The sequence below is a fragment of the Aptenodytes forsteri genome, unplaced genomic scaffold (assembly GCF_000699145.1).
Source record: "Aptenodytes forsteri isolate BGI_AS27 unplaced genomic scaffold, ASM69914v1 Scaffold95, whole genome shotgun sequence".
In the NCBI taxonomy this organism is placed as follows: domain Eukaryota; kingdom Metazoa; phylum Chordata; class Aves; order Sphenisciformes; family Spheniscidae; genus Aptenodytes; species Aptenodytes forsteri.
Window position 1 is genome coordinate 922,113 of NW_008794624.1, and position 14,100 is coordinate 936,212.

Genomic DNA, 14,100 nt, shown 5'->3' on the forward strand with positions numbered 1-14,100 from the left:
GACCTTTAGTAGTCTGCTGTTTGCTCTCGGTTTTGTTGTGTTTGTGGCTGCTGAATGAGTGGTGGGTGAGTTGGGCTGAGCTGCAGCCGGTCTGCTGGCAAAGCCATGAAGACCTGCTTAGTGCTTCTGGAAATCGTCCTCTTTCTTGGAGGCGTCACTAATACGACCCACATTTGGGAAAAAAAAAAAAATCATGTTTGCAGCTTTCAAAGAGCCGTCGCTTCTCCACATCAGCTCAGCGGAGTCAGGGCTCTGCGGTGATGGATTGGACTTTAACAGGGAAAACTGCCTGAGACATAACAGTGAAAACAGAGTGTTAATGCTCTGGGCCTGGTGCTGCAGAAAGGGCTGCCCTTGCTGGTGGCTCTGCAGGCAGCTCCTGTCCCCATGAAGTCGGGGCTGGTTTCCCATAAAGCTTTACAGCACTCTCCCCACCCTGTGGCTTGAAATGCCGGTAACACTTCATACCCGTTATCCTTCTGCGTCCTGCGCAGCGTCACGTTTCCCCCTGGACGGAAAGTACAGAGTGGAGGTTTGTGAATCCAGCACCGAGTTCCTGCTTGGGATGGATGATTCCCATGCTGACAGTGCTGGAGAAAGCTTGTGACAAGTCTGTGTCTCTTTCCTGAGCGTGTTTGCTCCCATTTGGCACCGGGAAGGCTGTCTCTAGACACAAGCTGGTAGCGCAGCCTGTCCGGTCTTGAGTGCTTGAGGTTGTCAGGGCAAATGTATTGGTGATTTTGCAGTGAGGGAGAGGAAAAAAAACTTTCAAGACCAGTCCAGAGCCAAGCTCTGCATCCTCCTGCCTTCACTCTGAATGCTGACGGGAGTCTGTACCTCTCAGTGGATCAGAGACGGGGACCCAAGGTGGTGGTGGAAACACAGATCTGGATTTTATGCACACACACAAGGCTGCCTGCTGGGGAGGGCATTTTTCTGCTCCCTGTGTTCCCCAGGCAGTGTAGGGCCACTCCGCTTGGGGGTACCGCAGGGCAGGGTTTATAGGGTACGGCGTTTGCTGGTGCTAGGAGCAGCCTACCCAGAAAAGGCTTGCACCCAGAATCTAAATTGAAACTGGGGCTTTTTTTCCTCCAAACGTCAGTAGAGATGGCCCAGTAGGATGGCCCAGCCTGTCTTTTATTGCTCCAAAATGGCTTAGTGCCTTGGCCACGGAGTCTTGAGGTCTTTTTTTCTGTATACTTGCTGCCATAACTTGGCCAAGTTCACCTCGCCATGCCTCAGTTTTCCTACCCGTATGACTGGGTATGATCCTGGCCCCTAATTAGGGGCTTTGAAATCTGCTGGATGTGTGTTACGTAAGAGCTTGGCTTTAGCAGCGATTCGAGAAGATTCTCCTCCCTCTGCATAGCCCCCAGCAAATTGCTATCTCATCTGCCTCTGTCTCTGGAATTGACCACCTTCTGTGTTAATTAACTGATTAGCATTGAGGAGATCCCCTTCCATGAACTGGAGCAACTGCCAGCAAGTTTGTTCCTGCAGGGAACCCACCTTCTGCTCAGGTGCAACTGAGTGCACCCCATGCCCTCAGGGCAAGTTGTGTTTGCCACATGAACCCGTCCATGGGGTGAAACAGTTTTTGGTGGCAGGTTTTTGCATGCAGACTCAGATCTCCGGAACATCTTGAGATGCTTGGGCTCTCCACAAACCCAAAGGATGCAAAGAGCAGTACGTGCCGGTCAGCTGGAAGGTCCCTGGAGTGTTTGGCAGCAGGCACTGAAAATCCCAGCGGCTGGTTGGGACGGTCACACTCTTTTTCTTGGCTATTGCCTGGTCTTGAAGGTTTGGCCAAAAAGATCTTTACTTACAGTTCTTTTCATTTGAACAACTGCTGATATGTCTCATGGAAACTAGGGGAATTGCTCAGGAATAAGTGCTTGCGACGCATTGCTTGTTTGTGATTTGTTTTTCATTGTTTCTCCTTTAAAAAAAGATCAGTTAATCAGTAAAAAGAAACAATCACCTGTAATTCAGGAGAGGAATCTCTCATTGTAAATAATAAATTAGTGTCGGGAGACCAGGCAGACAGAATGGTTGATGAATATCCTGCAGGCTGAAAGTTGTTTATCAAGCCTGTTTGAAGACCTATGACTAACAAGCTCATTTACAGAGTTTGGAGTCTGTTCATGAACCGTTCTCCAGCTGGGAGGATGTGGGAATCATCAGAAAATGTATTCACAAGTTACTCGATCATTTAAAAAAACGATCAAACAAACAAAGGCTGGTTTTTGGAAGGGAACTGTAAATTCTTCCTTTCCCCCCCAGGGTTTTCTGAGGCATTCCCCTTAGGAAAATTAGGGGCCTGGAGAAGAATGAAGAACCCCACGTTGCTTGCTAATGACCTATTTTGGTGCTAAACCTTCCTCTGAATGCCCTGCCACCGGCCAAGCCCTCCAGCTGCAGGAGACCCGGTCCTTCACAGGACGTGCTCTGTGAGGTCCAGTCACGGGCGCCTGATGGGACGGATCCATCTCGTCTCCACCAGTGATTCCCAGTGGGGAAGTTGGGCTTGCTGGGGGAAGTGGCTGCTTTCACTCCTCTGATGAGCTTACAGAGCAGATCTCCCCCACGTCACAGCCCAGTGCGTTTCTGTGTGATGTCCTGTAAGGAGGGCAGCACAGGAGCCACTGGTGTCTACCTGCTGCCTGCATAAAGGGGGATGAATTTGGCGTAAGAAGCCTATGCTGGAGCACTGTGGCTCTGTGCCCTTTGCAAATCTGCTCACCTGGCCTTGAACCAACTCTCCTGCTCAGTGCAAAATGCTGCATCTTTATGAGGAGAGGCAGATGTTTTTCACCCCCAGCATCTCCTGTAGCTCTGCCTTGTTTGTGGAGCATCCTCTCATGGTGCTCAGCTGCAGAGAGGGCTCCAGGTGGGCTCCATTTGGGCAAGTTGCATGTCGAGGAAGAAAAGCAGTAAGGAGAGCCCCAGCATCCAGTTTAGGAGGAAAGAAGGGGTGCTTAAGCTCAACAAGAGGAGGATATAAACTGTTCTCCAAGCCCACCTATTTCTGTTGCAGCAAGGGAGATGTAAGTGAGGTCGTAGGGAAATCTTCCCAGGCCTAGTGACGATAGGGAAACCCTGGAAGAGGTGGTGCGAGGATGCTGTGGAGACCCCAAGCGCAGGTCTGATGGAGACAAACATGTAAAGGAATAAACAGTGTAGAGCTTGTCCTGCCTTGGGAAAGGAGTCCTTCCCCGAAGTTTCAGTGGCTGCGTGACTTTAGTGGGAACATGCCTGTGTGCTTAACCCTGCGTTTCATCTGTCCTGGCCAGCACAATGGTGCTGCCTCCAATTTTTCCCCACTTTCCAAGCAGGTTGCTGTGCTGTGTTCAACTGGGGTGCCTGTGGGGCAAGAGGGACCCCTCCAGCTGAGGGAAAGCACGTGGATGGGGAAGGGACACGCTCACTGGGGGTGACCCACTGCTGGGAAACCAGGCAACAGATTTTCTAGACGTGCCTTTTGGCTTGGGCATTGTGGGCTAGAAGTAGCTGGTGTGATTGAAAAGACAAACTAGTCTGTGATTAGCAAGAGAACCGCCCCGAAAAGCTGCCCTTCATCAATCTGGGCAGGTTCGTGTCTGCCTTTGTGAATGCTGTGTGCGCCTCCAGCCAGAGATAGTCTGTGCCTGGAGGAGGTTACAGCGAGAAAGTGAAGAGGACGCCTTGTTCTCAGAGGGTTGGAGCACTCTGTGCAGAGCTGGGTGCTGAGTCCTGATTTTCTTGCTGGCAGTGGTGCTAGGATCCCTGTTCCCCCAGCCCCTCTTGCTACACCCACGGCGTTGCTCTCCAGGCTTCCTCGGAAGGCCTTTGCTCTCTGCTCTGCTTCCCCAGTCTCCACTCCAAGTGGGAGCAGTTTTGCTCTTGTGACGTATCACTGTCCCTCTTGGGCCATGCGATGCCGAGAGTTGTTCCAGACGCTTGTGATGATGGATTTGAATCCACGTTTCTGTGACTCTCAGGGAAGAGGTCTTTCTTTTTTTTCCCTCTTTAATCCATCAGAGAAAGGTAGAACAAGAGCCAGTGGCTGGGAGCAAAAGCCAGACGTGCATTCAAAGGAGGTAGAAAACATGCATTTTTTAACTGTGAGATGCAATGTAGTCACTAGAAATAACTGTGAAGGAGAGCGTTGGCTTCTCCATCCATGAATGTCTGGAAGCCTTTTTGGAAGAGCTGCTTTTGTCAGCCGTGAGTTATTGGTCTCACTAGCGGGTAACTGGGTGAAACGCCATGGCTAGGTCCTGCACAGAAACCGGCAAACTGAAGAACTCAGCTCTGGCCGTGGGACGGATGGACACGCTGCAGCATTCCTGTGCAATTCGATGTCAGGGATATTCCTGCCAGGAAATTGGATCACAGGACCAGATGGAGAACGCAGATCCACTTGGTGCAAGTCTGTTTACAGGTTTGAATGAAAACATAGTGAGAAACACAAAAGAAAAGCAATGTCCTCATCTCTGATCATAACTCAGGCCCTTATGTGAACCAGCTGCCACACTCATTTATAGGACAATCCCCTCTGCAAAATCCCGCTGTTAGGAATAGCAGAGATAGCTCTGCAGAGCTACGAAGGGCGAACATCAGGCACGGAAATAGTCCAACTTGCTCTCGTATTTCAGGACCTCTTCTGAGTTTACTGCGGCTCTGAAGAAAACAGGCTGTTGCGTGAGATTTCTGGTATTTCTGGCCAGGTTGAGAGTCTATGTGAACGGTGTCTCTTGTAATCGCAACACTGTTGGCTTCGGGTAAAATGAGGAAAACAGGGAGAGCTGCAAATCTAATCAGTGATCGGGAGGGGGATAAATGTGCTCAGCATCCTCGCGGGACAGAGGGGCTCCAAATCGATAGGGTGGGCCACAATGGTCAGAGCCATCTTTTGCCTCCCGTGTCTGCACTCCATTTTGCATTTGCTTGTCGCTAGCTGGGGAGGAGCCCGCTGAAACCAGGAATGGCCAAAGAGCCACAGAAAGGCGTCTCCCCTGTGAGTGTTCGTGGCACGAAGCCCTCGTGGCTGGCCCTCTGCTTTGCCACCGAGCCCGTGGGGATGGGAGCCTTCCTCCACCCCACCAGGCTGGGCATTTCCCAGCACCGATACTCAGTGCTCATGGCCACGTGCTTGTGCACACACTGTTGGCCAAGGAGGATGGAGGCGCAGAGGTTTCCAAATGTGCTCCGTTCCTAGAAGGGCTGTTAAGTAAAAAATGTGCAGAGAAATGGTTTGGCAAACAGTTTGGTTTGGAGGAATTACGCTTTGCTTCGGTATGATTAATGATGGGGATGGGGGGGAAAAGATCAAAATAATCAAACTCCTCTTAAAACTTTGCTGGGCTGAGCCACGTTCAAAACTCAGCCCTGGGTGTGAAAAGTCAGAAGGTCTCTGAATTTGTCCCAGATTGACTCCAGGCAGGATACAAGCTTCTGAAAAAAACCTGGCGCCTCCACGAGCATGTTAAACCTCCCCCAGGCAGAGCCATGGCTGCGGCTCCAGGGCATTCAGCATCACTGTGCAGTGCTTGGGTACACCTCGTCATGCTTCGCAGCCGAGCCGGGGACTGTGCAAGTCCTGGCTGTGCTGCAGCGAGTGTCTCTGGAGACCACCATCATCTTTGCCCAAGTCCTTCTTCTGAAAATGTGGCTATCCACTGCTGCGATCAGGAGGTACCACAAGGCGTGGATGTGAGTAGGGTCATCCTAAACTGGCTGTGATGTGCCTGGATTTTGTTGCAGGCTGTTTCCTGGCTGTTAATCCTGCCTTAGGGCAGCCTCTCTGTAAAGAGAAAAGTTCTTACGCACGTGGCATGCAAAAGAGAGGCAGGTACCTCCCAGGGGGAAATGCCCACCCTGACCCAAGCTGGTCCTGTTGCTTGTTTTGAGAGAGTTGAGAGGATGCTGAACCCACCGAGGTCAAGGATGTTGTCATTAGCTAATAGCAGAAGCTGCTTGGGAAGAAGTACTAGACATTCCTTTAATAATACCGGCAGTCACTACAGCCAAAGAGAAGGGCACCTTCCTACCTAAAAATGTAGCCAGGCACTTCTTGGGTGAGTTGCTTCTACATGGAGAAATGCAGATTCTGTTCAACTGCAGCAGGCAGGAAATTTCTATTGGTTCCAGCTGGAGGGGGGAAACCTCCTCTAAATTAAAGTAATTACAGAGAAAGCAGATGCTTTGGGTAAATACTTTGATTCTATTTTTCATGTGAAAGCAGCATCTATGTTGAGGGGAAAAAACAGATTTTTATAAGCCTTAAAATGGAAAGAAACCACTTTGACTCCCCCCTCCCCCCAGCTCCTGAATTTGTTTGCTAAAAGTTTTAGAAGTCCTGTTACAGGTCAGCTTCAAACAGGCTTTTAAAGTAGAGAGCTGAAAGCCTTTGGTTGCTGCCACTGCCCCGTGCCCAGTCGTGTTTGGGGGATGATGCTGCGCGAGGATTTGGGGAGATGTGGAGGGCAGAACCGGAGGGGCTTTTCTGTTATTCTGGTGCCATCTACTGGTCCAAGCCCACAGAAAGGGCTGTGGCAGCGGGAAAGTGGAGGGAAACACGGGTGGATGGTGTGGTGTGTCCGGGGTCCCGCAGGAGCGTGGGCCGCTCGCCCTCCCTGCGCAGGGCACACGGAGACGGTCAGTGCTGAGCTCCCCACTGCCTTGGTCTCCGCTTTCTCCTGGTTTAATAATTAAAAAGACTGGCACAGCCATACGGAAACCTGGGGCTCGGGCTGCCCGTCCTGAGCTCCAGCCTCTTCCAGCTCTGGCCTCGCCGAGGAAGGCAAGGGGGTGTGATGTGAAGGAGGCAGCCGTTGGAGATGATGCTCCTGCCACTGTGCACCTCCAGGTTGGGATGTCCACGGAGCAGTCGGGGCTGAGCTCTGCTGGGGTTTCCCTTCGCTTTGGCAGAGCAACGATGTGCTCTCGTCTGGATTCTTGAGTGTCTTGTAAGAGTTTGGGCTCACCCAGCTGCTTGGTCTCTCACCAGCATTAGTAATGCCTCTTTCCTTTTACTGAACCAGCGGGTTTTCAAGAAAATTGTAGGAGCTGAGTTATCTTCACAGTTCCTGTTCAAATTGTGGTCGAAATTGGCCAACAACACAAAAACTGCTGGGGGGATCAGAGGCAAAGAGCGTGTCACATTGTAAGCGATTTCTCCAGAAACCCAGTTGAAACCAGCTGGGGAAGCTGGGCTGCCCTTTTGGAAGGCACCTTCAAGGAGTTCGGTGCCCAGAGCAGCCCATCCAAGGACACAGTCTCCTCTCTGGGTGCCTGGCTCCCACAGGAGGCTGGTGTGAGCTCTGGCCTGCGGCTTCTCCTCCGTCACTGCCTCTCTCCTGCCACACGTTGCATGTTGGCTTTGCTGTCCTGTTGGCTGGGCCAGCCCCGTGCGGCATGTCCCTTGAGAGCGAATGCCCTTTCTGTTGTGGCTGCTTCAAAGCGCCGAGGCCCGTCTTCGACTTGCTTTGCTCCAACATGGCAAGCAGTGCTCTGAGCAAGACACGGCCTGCCTTGAACTCAGGCGGGACAGGGAGCAAGGAGGAGAGGGGGAAAGATCTTCGATGAGTTTTTTTCCGACAATCTTTCCCACTTTTTTTATTTTTCAGTTTAAAGGCAAGACTCACAGCAGGAGACCTAATAGCTAGAGGGCAGCATCTCTGCCCTGCAAATGTACTCTCTGCTCTAGCAAACACAGGAGGTATTACCCCTTTGGTTACTATCAGTAGTAACTTTTTAAAGTGCTTGGTTTTCAAGCCTTGAAATTTCCCAGGCTCATTTTCTCTAATGATTTGAGAGAACTCAAAGCCCTTTCTGTGTGAAAACTGGAGGCACGGGGAGGTTTTGGTGACAGGCTGTACCTGAAAGCTGAAAAGGCTGATGCTTGGGTACAAAGGACTGCTGGGCGAGAGAGGATATCCCAGAGCCGCCTGGGCAGTTGCAGGAATTCAGCACTGTTTTGGGGCAGCCTGGCCTGTTTCAGCCAGTGCTGGTGGAGCTGGTGGTGGAGCTACGGGGCAGACGTGCAGTTGGGGTGGATGAGGGCATCCGTCTCTCCGGATGTGCCTCTGGGTGAGTGCAGCAGCAGGTCTCCCAAGGCAGGCAGCGAGGATGGCACTCTTGACTTTGGCCATAGGCTGGCAGGTAACCAGGGAAAGATACAGTCCGTGCCGAGGGGTGAGGAGTTTTAGTATTTTATTACCTCTGTGCAGGTTGATAGATGCAATAAAACTGCCAGAGCAACTGCAAAACAAATGCCTGAGCAACAGAAGAGGTTTGTGGGAGAAACCTGCATGTCATATCACAGCCCAGGCTCAGCAAGCAAGAGGACTTGAAGTCATCTGTGCATAAATGATAATCATCGGGAGCACTTTTGCCTCCCCTGTTCATGTAAGGCAAGATCAGAGTGCTGTTAGCCAGAATGAAATGTAATATTTGTTTTAGTAACCCATCCATCCTTCATCAGGGATGAGGGGATGAATTCTCCAGCTTAAAAGAAGCTTTTCATCTCCAGCTCCTGCAATCCTTCTAATGCTGGGAACAGATTTGGTCAAAATATTACTTGGGTTTAATTTATGTGAAGACTTGGGGTTTTCTTCCTCTTGCTTTTGATTCAGGAAAACATTGCTATTCATCAGGGGCACTTAAACTATCAGTGAAGTAAAAGCAGTGTCTAAGCTGGGAGCAGCCCCTGCGTCCCCTGTGAATTCGGCAGGCTCTCGCTCAGGAACGAGCCCGCAGCAGTAGATGACATACGGTTTGGTACGCTTCTTCCCGTCAGACGTTGGGAAATAAAACATGGTTCTGATACAATTGTTTGATGATGTTAGCTTGGTCTCCCTGTGAGTCTCTGTGTAAGGAGAGTCAATTTAAAAGGCCTTTTTTCCCTGACAGAAAGCTAGGAGAGGACTCCAGGGTCTGCCCTGTCGAAAATGCCATCTGACTTCTGGAGCGGGAAGTGGCCGAGATTTTCCTGTGCGGTTGCCTCAAGTTGGGCATTTCAGCCTGCAGTTAGGTGCCTGACTGCAAGTGGCTTGAGCATCAAAGGGCTCTGCAGATGGGTTTAGCTGTCACACTTCAACTTTTAAAATTGGGCCAACTGGTGAACGATAGACCCTTACTACCAGGATGCCAGCTTTTGCCTGGCTTGCTAACAGAGTGCCTGAAGCCTTTATGGGAGGACTGTCGCTTACCGCATGAATGTGCCATGCCAGTACAGCAGGACCGAAGTCCAGTCTCAGCATTGCTATGACTCCTTGAAGGACCGTAGCTCTTAATTCTTTTTTTATTACTTTTTTTTAAGCTGCAGATTCTGGGGTCATGTGAAAACCTGGGGTAAAAAAAGTACATCTCTGGCAGCGTGTATAAGTCAGAAAGATGAGACTCAGTCAGCTTCAAGGTTAAAAAAAAGCAGAGGGTGCACCAAGAGAAGGCACACTCTGTCTGGAGCTTGTCTCGACGCTGGTCTCCTACGGAGGCAATTGTGCGATTCTGGGAGGGTCCAACTTATGGTCGGTGAACGTTTATGTTGGTCTTGTTTTGGTTGCTCCTGCTGTGTGCGAACAACACTGGGTAGCACAGCCAAGGCAAAGCCATCCCCTCTCCCCCAGCCCAGTAAAGACGCACAGACACACTTAATTTCAAGCCAAGTGACAATTCCTGGGCTTGCAGGAGCAGGGGTTAACTCAAAGGCTGCAGAAGCTGTGCAGGCATCTGGGCTTTACGAGTGCTGGAGCAGTGCGTGCTAACGCGGGGCAGGCTGCCTGCCACAGGCTGCAGCTATGTGCAAAAAGTCTCCTTTTCCCCCTTTCATTTTTGTTGTTGCTGCACAAGTCCCGTGAATGGTTAAATATCCTGCCAGGGCGAGGTAAACGATGGGCCTTTGCCCAATAAACCCCTGTCTTTATAGGTCTGCTGTAGCTGTGCCTCTCTGACTCGGGCTGGGGAAGGAAACAGTAACGTTCTTGCAGGGCACGGGGACAGGAGCGTTTTACAGCTTGCTGAGTGGGCTCCAGGTTTGCGGCAGGAAAACCTAGCTCAGGCTGACCTCTCCGGAGCCCAGTCTGAGAGCCGAGGCAGTGATTGTTTCTGGACTGAGAATCTCCATAGCTTTTTTCAGGTTAACTCGAGATAGCGCTGGCCCAGTGCAGGGGGCCAGGTGATGGTCTTTCCCTTCTCCAGGCATACATGCTCTCTGCAGAGCGCTTCTGTGTGTGCTCCTGCGCAGACACGCTGCTCGTCCTGAGCAAACACCAGGAAGGTTTCCGAAGGTTTCCTTTTCTGGAGCACTCAGCAAGCCAGAGTGGAAAGAGGTTTGAGGGCCTGGGGAGTTTGCTGGCAGAGCTCTTTCCTCCTCTTGGAGAGGTAGGAATAATCCCACAGGACAGGGGCAGCACAGCCGTCTCTCGGATGTAGCTGAGCTGTGTGGGATCAGGAGGTGATGGAGCTCCCAAATCACCACCTTGGGCACAGAGCCAGGTAACCCACCCGTTGGGTTCCATGCCCTCCTGACCTGTCCATGCTGTTGTCTTCAGTCTGTCCCAGCTGAACATCCAGCACAGAGGAATGAGACACTTCCCTCTTATTCCTCCTTAGCACTAATGAGCTGTGGGGCTAACAACCTTGGGGTATTTTGCTCCAAATGGAGCAAGATGCTGCTGTGTGGCTCGAAGGTTCTTTGCAGCCTGGCTAGAACCAGCACAAGCCTGGCTCTGCCAGCTGCCCGTCAGCTCTGCAAGGCCCTTGCAGAAATCAGCTTGCTGTGTCTCGAGCCCTGTGGCTGAACTTGGCAGGCACGTGAGCCAGAGGGTCAGGGAGAGGGGTGTCACCAGTCCTAAACCAGGCAGCAGCCTCCCGAGAAGGGGACGGAAGCGCCGCGTCCTCAATCCCCCCACTGAACTGGCAGTTCACACCAAGTATTGTAGCCGAGCATGTTTGCAGCATTTTGTGGGGCATAATCTGTTGTCATCGAAGCCAATGACAAATTCCGTACTTTCTGCAGCTGACGCTAAATAGGTCTTTTGAAGGTTGTAATTTCTCGTTTAACCGATGCCAGTTGCAAATACTTTGTGCTGAGGAATAACCCCTTAGCGCCAAATAAAATACGGTGGAAGTCTGTGGCATGTTTTTCAGCGTATTGTTAGTTACAGCCCTCCTGACAGAGCACATTCTATGCCGAAGATAAATGCTTGGGAGTCTCTTGCCAATTTATGTCCGAAAGGGCTTTTCTTGGATGTCCTCTTCTCTGTGGAAAATGCTTTTCTGTTTTTCCAGCAAACATTTAATGAGCTGTGCTTAAAAGAAAAAGAGGACCTATTTCAGGACCAGACCGTTCTGCTTTAGTTCTCTCTGAGCTGGTTTGTGGCTCTTTGGGTGCTCTGATCTTTGTTACACCACGTTGCATGGCAATAGTCTTTGCACAGCAATATGCTTGTTACAGGACCTGCGTGGGGGATGTTTCAGTCCACCCAGCACCGCTCTGTAGTTGTCCCTTGTGCCCAAAGTTGAAGGGTATTCTCAACTGGCCCGTCTTGGAAAATCCAGGCTCCAAACAGGCTGCAGGTACAGTTGTTGGCATATTAGGACACTGGATTCCCATGCTGGGATCTCAGTCTTTCCATTTGAATTCAATTTCTGTGATCAAGGGGAAGCCTGGAGAGCTGGTGTGAGTGGCCTGGGGCCGGTCAGAGGGACGTGCCTGCAGGGATGTGGGCTGGCAGTGGCCCATGGCCAGGACCTTCGTGTCTGGCTGCTCACAGCTGCTCGCCAGTCCCGGCTTGGCACTCCTGCCAGCACTTCCAGCGCGTGGCTGGGACCTGAGCCTGGCAGGAGAGGGCCTTCAGCTTGAACCATGGTGTCCATCCCCAGTACTCCTTACTGGGAGATGTATGGAGAGCTGAATGAGGAGCAGGAGGGAGGAAGCCACCTCTCACAGGGGATCACCTGCACGCTCACTAATGCATTTAGTCCTGTGACCAAAGAGGTTGGCAGAGATTTCCTAAGTGAAGTCAAAGGCTCTCAAGGTTTCTGTGAGCAGCCAGGAGCAGCTGAGCTTTCTTTCCTAGGGACAAGGTGATTTCAGAAGTCCCCTCAAGCGATGCCATTGGTGGAGCAGAGTGGAAAGCCCATCCCACAGCCAATTCTGTCTAAATCGACCCAGACATCCAAGCCCCGGGATGATGGTTTGGTAGGTTGACAAGGCAGAGGGAGCCGCTGTACTGCAGCAGTGGGACGATCTGGGGTCCCATGCAGGCGATGCTCAGTGCTCACCTGCTGTCATATGGCCACGGCTGTGGCTGACCCAGAGGGGACTGAGCTTGAGCTTCAGGAGCTGTGTGCTGCCACGGCCTGGGGAAGCCTCAGGACAGGGACATGGTGGTGCCCATCAGCTGATGGGGTGCCATTAAACTTTGCTATGGAGCCCCGTTAACCTGAAATAAGTCCATCTGCCTTCATTTATGAATCAAAACTGACAGTTTTTCTGCAAAGGATTAAAAGCAAGGCCAGCATCAACGCGGAGCCTCGCTGTTAGCACTGATGATGACTAGGAAATGTGGTCTGCAGTGCTCACAAATACACCAGCTAGCATTTGCATATGCAACTGAAATTAAAAAGCTGCTGTGCATCTTTATACCACATACCGAAAGTGTTTTAATTACTTGCTGTTAATTTATTCTCTGTGCTGTGAAACTCAACAGCATAAATGGCACAATTGTAATGTGAATGCCTCCCACTTCTGGTTTATTTTGAAGTGATCTGCTTTTTGTCTGCACCCCTGTAAGTACAGGACTACTAGATGTGTTATGAACAAAGAGAGTGGCACAACACGTCCTCCAAGAGTGGGATGTCTAAACAGATGAGCGAGGCAAAGCAAGGAAGGAGGCAGAGGTGCAGAGGAGCAGACTGGCTTGCTAGAAAGCTGGAGCCGGGGAGTTTCCCTGGCTGCCAAATCCCACCCTGCTCCTCTATCTGCTGTCACCAGCTTTGCTTTTGTGCTGGTTTTGTTGCCATCTCCCAAAGCTCTTCCCCAAAATACAGCTTCACTGAGAGCTGGGCGCATGGTGTGGGCTCCAGGGACACGAGTCTGGCAGAGACCCGATGAAGTCATGTCGTCAGTCCACCTTTCCCCCAGGGCAAGATCGAATTTTCACATGCTGTTTGACCTATGCCAGTCCTGACACACGTTGCTCTAGCTCGTTTTAAGGACCTCTGATGATGGAGAAATCTGTATAATATATGCTAATGACCCCCATGAACTTGAATCTGGTGGAAGGTCATTTACTGATTTCAGGAGGGCTTTGATCTGGAGCAAAAGCTCTCATTCTGCGGTTCATCGGGAGTCATTAGAGTGGAGAAGGACCGGAGAGGGATGGTTTTAAACTTACATACTGTATTGAATATGGCCCTGAGGCTAGGCATGCTGTCTCTAAATATCCTCAAACATCATTGTTTTTCTAGTGAAAAACATCACCTGGCTCCCATAGGTTTTGTTCAATAGTTTTTTATTATTTGGAGAACTTTTTTTCCCCAAGTTTTTCATTGCAATTCATATTCAAATATCAGTGTTTCTTGGCTTAAAAATACTTTGTACTCGACTTATTTTATTTTTACTTTAAGAGTTAGTAAAAATGGACATAATGAAATAACCAGCAAATGATTTTGCCAGAGGGTTGATCAAAAAAATTATAAGATGTTTTCCTAGGGAAAAAACAATCTGTTTAAAAATTTCTCATTAAACATAATTGGCATTTCTGGACATGACTGACACTAGGAAGTTTGAAAAAATGCCCATGCTAACAGGCCAGGGGACAGGAATTTGCTGTATTTGACAGGCTGTATACAAGGAGGATGCAGCACTGCAAACTCGGCAGCGCAGCTTTGCCAATGTGTCTAGACAGCCCATCTCCACGGGGGAGAGAGAAGCTTATTTCTTGGACCCGCTCCATCTGTGGCTGCTCCGATGAGACAAGCCCACTTACTGGTCTCCTTTATCGATGGAGACTTTGTGTCCAAGTTTGGGGTTGTGCTGAGCTTGCTCAGCCCTCGTTGCGTGGTGACCAGTCGTCTGCATGAACTGATTTGGGCTCCCGCAGCTGGCGG